Source organism: Glossina fuscipes, unplaced genomic scaffold (genome assembly GCF_014805625.2).
Source record: "Glossina fuscipes isolate IAEA_lab_2018 unplaced genomic scaffold, Yale_Gfus_2 308, whole genome shotgun sequence".
NCBI classification, from domain to species: Eukaryota; Metazoa; Arthropoda; class Insecta; order Diptera; family Glossinidae; genus Glossina; species Glossina fuscipes.
The window spans coordinates 937,849-946,844 of NW_023998651.1; positions in this window are offsets into that span (position 1 = coordinate 937,849).

Sequence of the window (8,996 nt, forward strand, 5' to 3'; positions counted from 1 at the left end):
TTCTTAGTTAAAGGCTTCTTATAGGCCAAAGGTTTTACGCATCCCTGTACTAAAGGGATAACCGAACTTATTTCTCGGAAATAAATTTCGATCATGTTCGAAAAAATCTGTAGGTCGTTTTTAGAAGTCCTTCGGTTATAAAACAAAATAACAGCAAGCTCTATAACTATTTACGTAATCTCGAAAACCAAAACATGGGTGAGGAAGTAATAACCATCTAGTAGCAGCATACACCACTGCTAAAAATTTGGTGGAAGCTTTCTTGTAACAGTGCGATCCTAAAGATCGTGTAAAACTTTCTGAAGTACAAACATAAATGATTGGTCAACACATACACCGGAAAGTACTAAAACTCGAAAACAGATTTAGTTTCTCAAACAAATAATGCAACTCCGTATTCGTCATTTATAGATTTCAAAAAAGGAAAACAAAACAATAAATAAATACCATAATTGAAGTTGTAAACACGGTTTGAGGAATTAAATATTTCAATAAATAAACTTCCACATCCAAAATAAATATAAAGGCACTTTATTCTTTTTCTGATTACTCCTCTACTTGATATTCACTTCCTGATGGCTTATTCTAGAACTCCTTGATCTGTTTATTTCCTTCTCAGTCTTTTTGTCACTGTGTTACTCTCTTCCGAGGAGCAGAGAACAAGTCAATCGAACGAAATCCCTTACATCTTGTCACATTTATGCTTGGGTAGAGCTTTATGGTTTGGCCTAGCTGTGCTCAGTCGAATGTATGACGTAATTCTTCGTGGAAGGTATTCCTGCTCACGGAACGTAACCTGAAATATGCTTTAAGTACCTCTCAGTCCGTTGTCTGCACTGTTTGCTGGCCGCCAGTTAGTTTTTTGTCAGTTAGTCCGTATTCCCTGTCGCTTAATCTCATCCACATGCACGTCCGCTCATACTCCGTCACAGCGGTACCTGCAAAATGCTTAGTTTGTAATTTTTTTTTTTTTTTTTGTTATTGATCAGTAGAGAAAGAAAATTTAATTTCTATTCATACATAATATGTTTTCCAACTTCATTTTTATTTTTTAACACATAGAACTAATTTCAGCGATATTTATATTTGCTTAACTATATATGCAAACAAACATACAAATAATCGACATTAACCTAAAAGCTACATAAATATCAATGTATAAGAATATCTAATACAAATCAAATACCCCATCTACGGTACAATTAGTCGATGACTCCATTGTCAAAGACGCTGGCACACTAGCAATAATTTCTGTATCGTAACCCATCAAATATCATTTCGGAATATGAACTATCATCAAGGAAAACAATCAACGCGATGATCAATCTACTCCTTAGGACTCTCGCCTTAGTGGTGCAGACACCATTTAAGATTTTTTCTACATCAAATATTAGTAAAAAGAAGGTTGTCGGAGATGTACCAATGCCAACTTTATGATCGATAAGTAATGATGGAAACTGACCCTAAATAGCGACACAGAACGGTATATTGAACGCAGACAATGAAGCCAGTATTATCACCAAAGAATTAAAACACGTTCTATTTTTTTTCCCTCGAAGCAATTCGATTTTACATGCATTTTTATTTACAAGTTGCGTTAAAATACGCGGATAAACTAAACATAAATTATATCCAATTCATATGTGTTCTATGTATATAATTAATAGCGTCTATTAGTTCTACTTTTCAGGCAATTTTTTTTTTTATTTATCGGTTGAAATTCATTACAAGACACGTCCGTTACATGACACGGAGTCATACGTTTTTTTTAAGTTTTAATTGATAGTAGTTTCAGCAATTCATTTTAAAAAGAAGCAAAACCATTTCTCATGTACAAAATAAAATTCTAATATTTTACATTAAACCTTCAGCATTTTTTCTGATGCGCACTTAAAGCAAATCATTAATTTCGTATTTCCTAACACCAACCCTTTTTTTCTTTTCTTTAAAAATAAACAAAAAGTGCAGACATTCAAGGAAAAACATTTTCATGTCGTACAGACGGACTTTGGACATTTTTTTCTTTTCATAATTCTCTCTCACATAATAACGTTATGTAGAGAGAGAGAAAGTTATGAACAGGGTTTCTCCATAACGGTAAACCGTTCGTTTGATTTTACATACTCGATTGGGCAGAGCAGTGGTCAAAGCAAACGCAGGAAACCCTTACACCTCAAATGTACACGGACGTTGCAATCTACATACGCGTACGTTACAAACTTTAGGAACTATCAATTGAGATGCCTTCACATAAATTATGAAGCTCATAAATTTTTCTCTTCCGAAGAATGAACGTGTTTTATTCCTATTTAGACTCTCATGTCAATTAACCTCTTCTTAAAATAGCCAACATTTAACTTGTAATGTATGAATAGTGCATAAGAAAATAAATAACGAAATAAATAATAAATAAACGAAACTAGTGGCACGCTCGCGAAAATTCATTTTCGGCGAAAGCATATCAGTACACCCAACGCCTCATGCGCAATAACTGCTAAAATCAACTTATTATAATTTAATCGAAAGAATAATTGTGAGCAAACTGTGCTCAAATTTTAATACATAAGTACTGTAATTTTCAATAAAGAACGAGTCCAACTTTGGGTTGTTGTTACCAAAAGTGTGAAGTAAAAGGTTATGTTGAAAGATGGTGGTCAAAATTCATCCTGTGAACGAATTTTTTTGAGCTTTATGATGCGTTGGCGCACCTAACATGAGCTGGTCTAATTGACAGACATTTTGATCACATCATTAGTAGTTTAAAACAGTTGCGCTGATATTGTCCAAAAACCTTCTTATATATTATTTTTTATTATATAATGACTACACTCAGAGTTCAACGCAATGTGTATAGGTATAGCTAATTTAGCAGTTTAATAATTACCGTAAGTTGGTAACATTATGGTATTATATTTATTTGTATTTTTTATATCGTTTTAATTCTGCTATAATATTTGGTTTTCCACCTAATTAATCAAATAAGTTTAATGATAAGATACGCGCAAAAGGGTACAATGTAGTTATATAGGGCTGTGCTGCCTGGCTAGCTCAACTACATTTGCAAAAATATATTATAAGCAATGTCAACCTATCGGGAAAACTAGTGGCGTGACGTTACATAATAGTCCTACGGCCCGTCGCTATTGTTCTCCTGTCATGCCCGTTAATCCACCGTCCGTCGTTACAACCACAGACACATACGCACACTCACTTACTTCATTCTTGCGAAACCTCCTATCCTTCTACTTCATAAATGTCATAATGGACATCAATTTTTTTCTTAAGCCTAGTATAAAATAATATATATTATTTTTTTTTATTCTTTTTTTTAAATTTTCGTTTAATGGATTTCTCTTCTCGGCACATTTCTTACTTGGTGTGATGTTCTTCTTCCCTCCCTTTCTCACGTGGAGATTTCTTTGCTACATTGCTGCACTTGTATTCCTTTCGGGGCGAAACAAAAAAAATGCATTTCGAACTATTCACTTCTTTTTTCCTTTGATTTGATCAAAACTACCATTAAAGACGATTTCTTGATGCTCATATGTTTATATCGATAATGGTTTCTCCTTATTTTTGTGGACAAATTTAGCACAAGATTAGAGTAAATTACCAAGAATTCATAAAATATGTAAGAGCCTCTGTAAGTTATTTAAAATTTTGGATCTTCGTATTCGTATACGTACATATAAGCGGATTAAATTCTATATTTTCTTTTTGCCTTTTTTGCCAATTAAGAGCTTTTTTTTATTGCAAAAAAAATTAATTAATTTTTCCGTTCAAACACACTTGACTTAATCAAGATTCTGTATAAGACCGCCATTTCACTCCGAATTACGACTCTTTTGATCTGTCTCGTCAGTATTCTCTTTCGTTCTGATAATCCAAAAAAGGAAACTTGCCATCAAAAATCACTTCTTTCTGTAGCTCAATGTCATTGTAAAAAAAGTTCGAAGTTAATTCTAACCAAGCATGCAGCGCCACCGAATAGAGAAACAATAAGTTTGCAGAGCACTAAAAGAGCACATCAGATTGTTTCACCAGAAATCAAAATTTTCTTATATATTTTTTTTTTCATATTCAAGAATTACACTGTTGCATCTTCAAATTCCATAGGAAAATTGTTCTTTCTTTTTATCTTCTCACCAAAAACAGAAAATTGTTTTTTCTTAAAATTTCAAACATGTTCTCTCCTTGTTTTTCGCTTTAAAAAAACAAATTTTATTCCAAAAATTTTTACGTTAATTCGATCGACAAACAAAAATATGTTATGTCTTAAACGCCTGTTGAAGTCATTACAATGCTTTCATAAGGTGGTAATGAAACTTGAGGGCCCCACAGCAAATTCAGTAACGCAAAAAAATAAAAATTTATTTTTGGGGTGACTCAACAGCGTCTACATGATAACAATAGAATGCAGACTATGCAACGAAAGCGTATTCAAGTGTAGGTCTCTTTTAAACGACATGTATAGACTTTTTGTATTGTATGGATCTTAAAATTTTTTAGAACAGCGTTTTATAAAACCAAGTGTCAATTTAGCTTTATTAATAGAAAGTTCAATGTGTAAATTAAATTGCAATTGACGCAGTTGCAATGATAGTTTTTTGCATTTATTTAAATTTAATCTTAAGAAATTGATTGAGAACCGCTGTCTAATTCTCATTGCAAATCTATGGAATAGTGTTCAGTGTTGAAAGAAGAGATTGGTTTTGTATTACATTGTTAAGTGACCGAATTTCAGTGAGAATAATGACGTAAAAGCACACAGCGTTCTGCTAAATGGTATGACTAATAGGGCTGATGTTGATAAGAATGACTGTCGGACTACGGCCGAAGCAGAAGCGAAGCTTGATCTTCTCTGACTGCGTCGCCGCTCACTCATTATGTGATGGAACAATAGCCAAAGCTGTTCCAGCCTTTCCTGCAGAAAACCTAATTTCGACTAAGAGAAAGATGATGCGTCCATGCTGCGTCCTAGGCTACTCGGTTCGCACGTCTAGCGCAGCTACTAGTTCTAAGAATCTGCTTGTACCCCCTAGTGAACTTGATGCCTTCATCATTGTCTGTTTACCAATTATTAATTGTTTAGCTAATATTAAATCTAATTCCTCAGTTTTCGACAAGGATCAAACTAGTGGCGTACAGTAACGGGCTCTTAAACAGCACAGACTGATATGGCTTCTGATCCCTTGCGACCGGAATCCGTTGTTTTTTTGGTCAGCAAAGCTATGCTTATTTCACGTTGGATACTGCATTAATGACGATTGAAAGCTACGTTAAGTGAACTTAATTATATATTAATTACTTTATTATATATTAGAAAAACCGAGATGGCATCTTTTAAAATCCTAGTGCCGGCACCTAAATTAAGTTAAGCACTTATGTTTAGGCTCTCATAAGTCTGAATATCAGGTTTCTGCATTTATTGCAACTTGCTTCCAGCCAAGTTTTCAGCATGTTGAGGTGTTTTGTTCTGAATATCAACTATATAGGCATGGTTAGACAAAATTGGGAGTGTAGTTCCAATTACATTTTCTACCGTTGCTCTGTGGTGTTACATCTGCGGAAATTGATGTTACGTCTGCCCGTGTTCGGCTTCACATAGCCGATTTGCCTTTCAGAAAACTAATTATATCAGACTTTTTAGTGCGTTCTTCAATGTGTTTTCGGATATTGATTATGATGAAATTAAGGGTACTCTATCTGGTACTTACTAGATTCCTTATATCTAAGAGTATCCCTATTAAATTCTACGTTTTGCATTTGGTTCCTCCAAACAGCTGAAACTTATTCACAATAAAAGCGACAGTTTTTTTAAAAAACGTTAGAAAATTGGTTTAGAATTAGATTTTGGCAAATAATCTAGAGTAAGAAACAAATGTAACGCTTTGAGCAAATGTTGCTATAATAACGCATCAAAAAAATGAGAAACTCAATACATTCGGAATTGCCAACACTGTTGCAGTCACATATGTAAAACAAAGCTGTCACATGGGCAATCATGTTTTTAGCGAAATGTTTTATGTTTTGCATACGGTTCGTTTTATAACCGGCGAACGTGTTAGAATAGTAAAGATTTACTACAAAAATCCTGATTCTGTATTAAGCATATTTCGTAAATTGCGAGCAGATAATGGTTGATATGATCATTCGATGCATTCTCTAAAAGTCGCTGCATAATGTAGGATTTGATATTGATATGCCATACACCCGTGATTTTTTGAAAATGACGAGGACATAAGGTAAACCGTCACTTCTAATAGCTGTACACATGATAGCCAATTTTTTTCTTGGCGTGAAATTGAAAATGTGTGGTTTCACACAACGCGCTTCGTTGTGGCATTGTTCCGGGAGAAATTTCCCGGACGCGTAATATCACGCTTTGGCCGAGATTTTTTTCTTTTTGCGAGGCTGCGCAAAAGATTGGGTTTGTGCGAACCGCCCTTAAGCTCATGACGCTTTGACAAGAAACATTTGTTAGCTTGTGAGCCAGCTATTGCCCGCCGTCTGCAGACTAGACATCAAAAATTTTCTGAAGAGTGTTCAACACAAATTAGTTGATGCAATAACCGCAGTGTGATGTACATATATATATATATACATATAAAATATTATGAGTTAAACACTCGCATGTTTACGTCATTTAATATCTTCAAAATGTTGGGAAAAGCAAATAATTAATTTCAATGGCTTTGACGTTGAGAAATTAATAAAACAATTTTGAAAGTTTGAGAGATGTATCGAATAAGAAAAGTTCAAGAGAACTATAAAATATATTCTGTTTAAAACGACGGTCGTCGAAAGAGACTGACGCTGCAAATCAATGAAGGGAAGCTCAAGAGAAATGTATAAATAAAAGAAATTGAAATAACTATTAGAAGAAGGATAATGGAGTCATATTAACTAATCAAACTTTTTTAATTCGGTTTCTAAACTTTTCTCCAATCGCTTTTAAATTGTTATCGATGGTTCAAATTTCATAAGAGTTAACCCACAGAGAAACTTTGTTTGGAATCCAAGAAACGAAGATGCTCTATTTATGCATTTAGTAATTAACCTTTAATACATGATGTTTATAAAATCTTTCAGTATTGTAAAACCTACTCTCCAGTCGGTAAAGAAAGCAACTTTTTTTGCATCCTTAGTATGCTTGAGTCATTTGTGAAAATGGCAGAATCGTTTTTCGGTAAATAATATGAAATTATTTATTTCTACTTTTTGCGTAGTTAATTTTAGCTCTAAAATGTATTTATTTGCTTGACACAAAGCGAAACTTTCGAGCGCACTCGATGCCGAGAGCTATAACTCGGTCCATGTACAAAAGGGTTATGAAGAAGATTCCGCCTTGGAAAATAAAGAATGGAAATTCAATTAACACTATTAAAGTCAACATTTTGCAAATTAAAAAGAATTTAGCTACAATATACAAATGGCTCTTGGTTCAAGAGACAAGGCAGAAAGGGTAACGTTTCTCAAACAATTAATACATATGAATGAGCGCAACGGTAGCCACGCATTTTTCAGACCGACATTTAATAAACATATAAGTGAGAAGGAACGAAAAATGCACGTAGGTGTTGTAACGACACCAGTTGTCTTTAATGTCCGTCATCTCGTGGTAGTTATCCGCCTTCATTGCCACTGTCGGTGTGCTATAACAGAACTTATGGGACTACCCTCAGACGGTAGAAAACGAGGTTGACAATCATGTAGAAAAAAAGAAGAGCAGCAGCTAGATTGGTTGCGAATAGATGTTTGATAATTAAAGTTAGACTACCAAGCGAAAGAAAATCACGTCCATGATTTAAATCTAAAGAAACCTCGAGCACGAGCCAAACGTAAAATTGTTAACCAAAATCATTTCATTAATCACCGAGAGCACAACACCAATTAATATTGAAAATTACGGCAGCTATAGATTAGCTTAAAGCTTAAAGCGGTGAAATTACATTCACACACTTCACAGAAGAAAATTCTATAAAAAAATTTGATGGGAGACACTTAAATAAGAGAAATATAAAAGTAAGGTAATCAGAACAAATTCGACAGCGTGTTCGATATATATAAGGCATCTCGCGGAAAAGTTACTCGTAAACCAATATTAACGAAACGGCAGCTGCTGAAACTTTGTGGCTCATATAATAGCAATGAGAGTGAATTAAGCGGCAGTTGAAAGCTCTAATATTTATATGCCAGCTTAAAGGATGCTGTTTTTGCTGTTGAAACCTGTTAAAACTAATTGCGATATGGCCATATTAATTTATTAAGTAAGCGATTTGTAAATAAATTTTTTACTTTCAAGTATACATTTGTAATTGTAGGCTTGCGTCAATTTAGCGATAAGCTTGATGCTCATGAGCACGAAGAGCACGATCTGAGCCGGTTAACTTTTTTTGAGAAGCGGAAAACACCTTCCGCGCACCGCGCTCTGATGAATATTGGTAGTATTGAATCCCTGGATGTGGTTAAGTTATTTGCAGGGTTTTTTAAACAAAACCATTCTCTAAAAAATACTTCACCAAATTATTTTTATAAAATCCTCCAACCTTGTTTCAAAAATTGCTACACCCAAACTGGCCGAACTTAACATACTAGAATCACTAAAGAAATTGTGTAAAGGCATTATGTGAGCGTTTAACGAATTTACGGAATATTTCACTGAAGAATGGATATTTTTGTGTGAAGGAAAAGCTTTACATTGCATTGTTGAAAAGTTGTAGTCGCCAAAACATTGCGAAAGAATTGCTAAGGTTAGTCCTATTTGTAAACTATTTGAAAAGGTGATAACTGCACCGTTTACTAGGCCTATTACTTCGACTGTTAGTCCATTCAAATATGACTGCATTAGAAGGTGTTCTACTGCCTCTATTTCTCTCTTCAATAATTTTAAAAAAGGCCTGCAAAGTGACGTAATTTACATCTTTTACAGTAAAGCACTTAGTTTTCAAATTAACTAAGACCGGATTTCCCACAGTCTTAACTTGACAGATTTC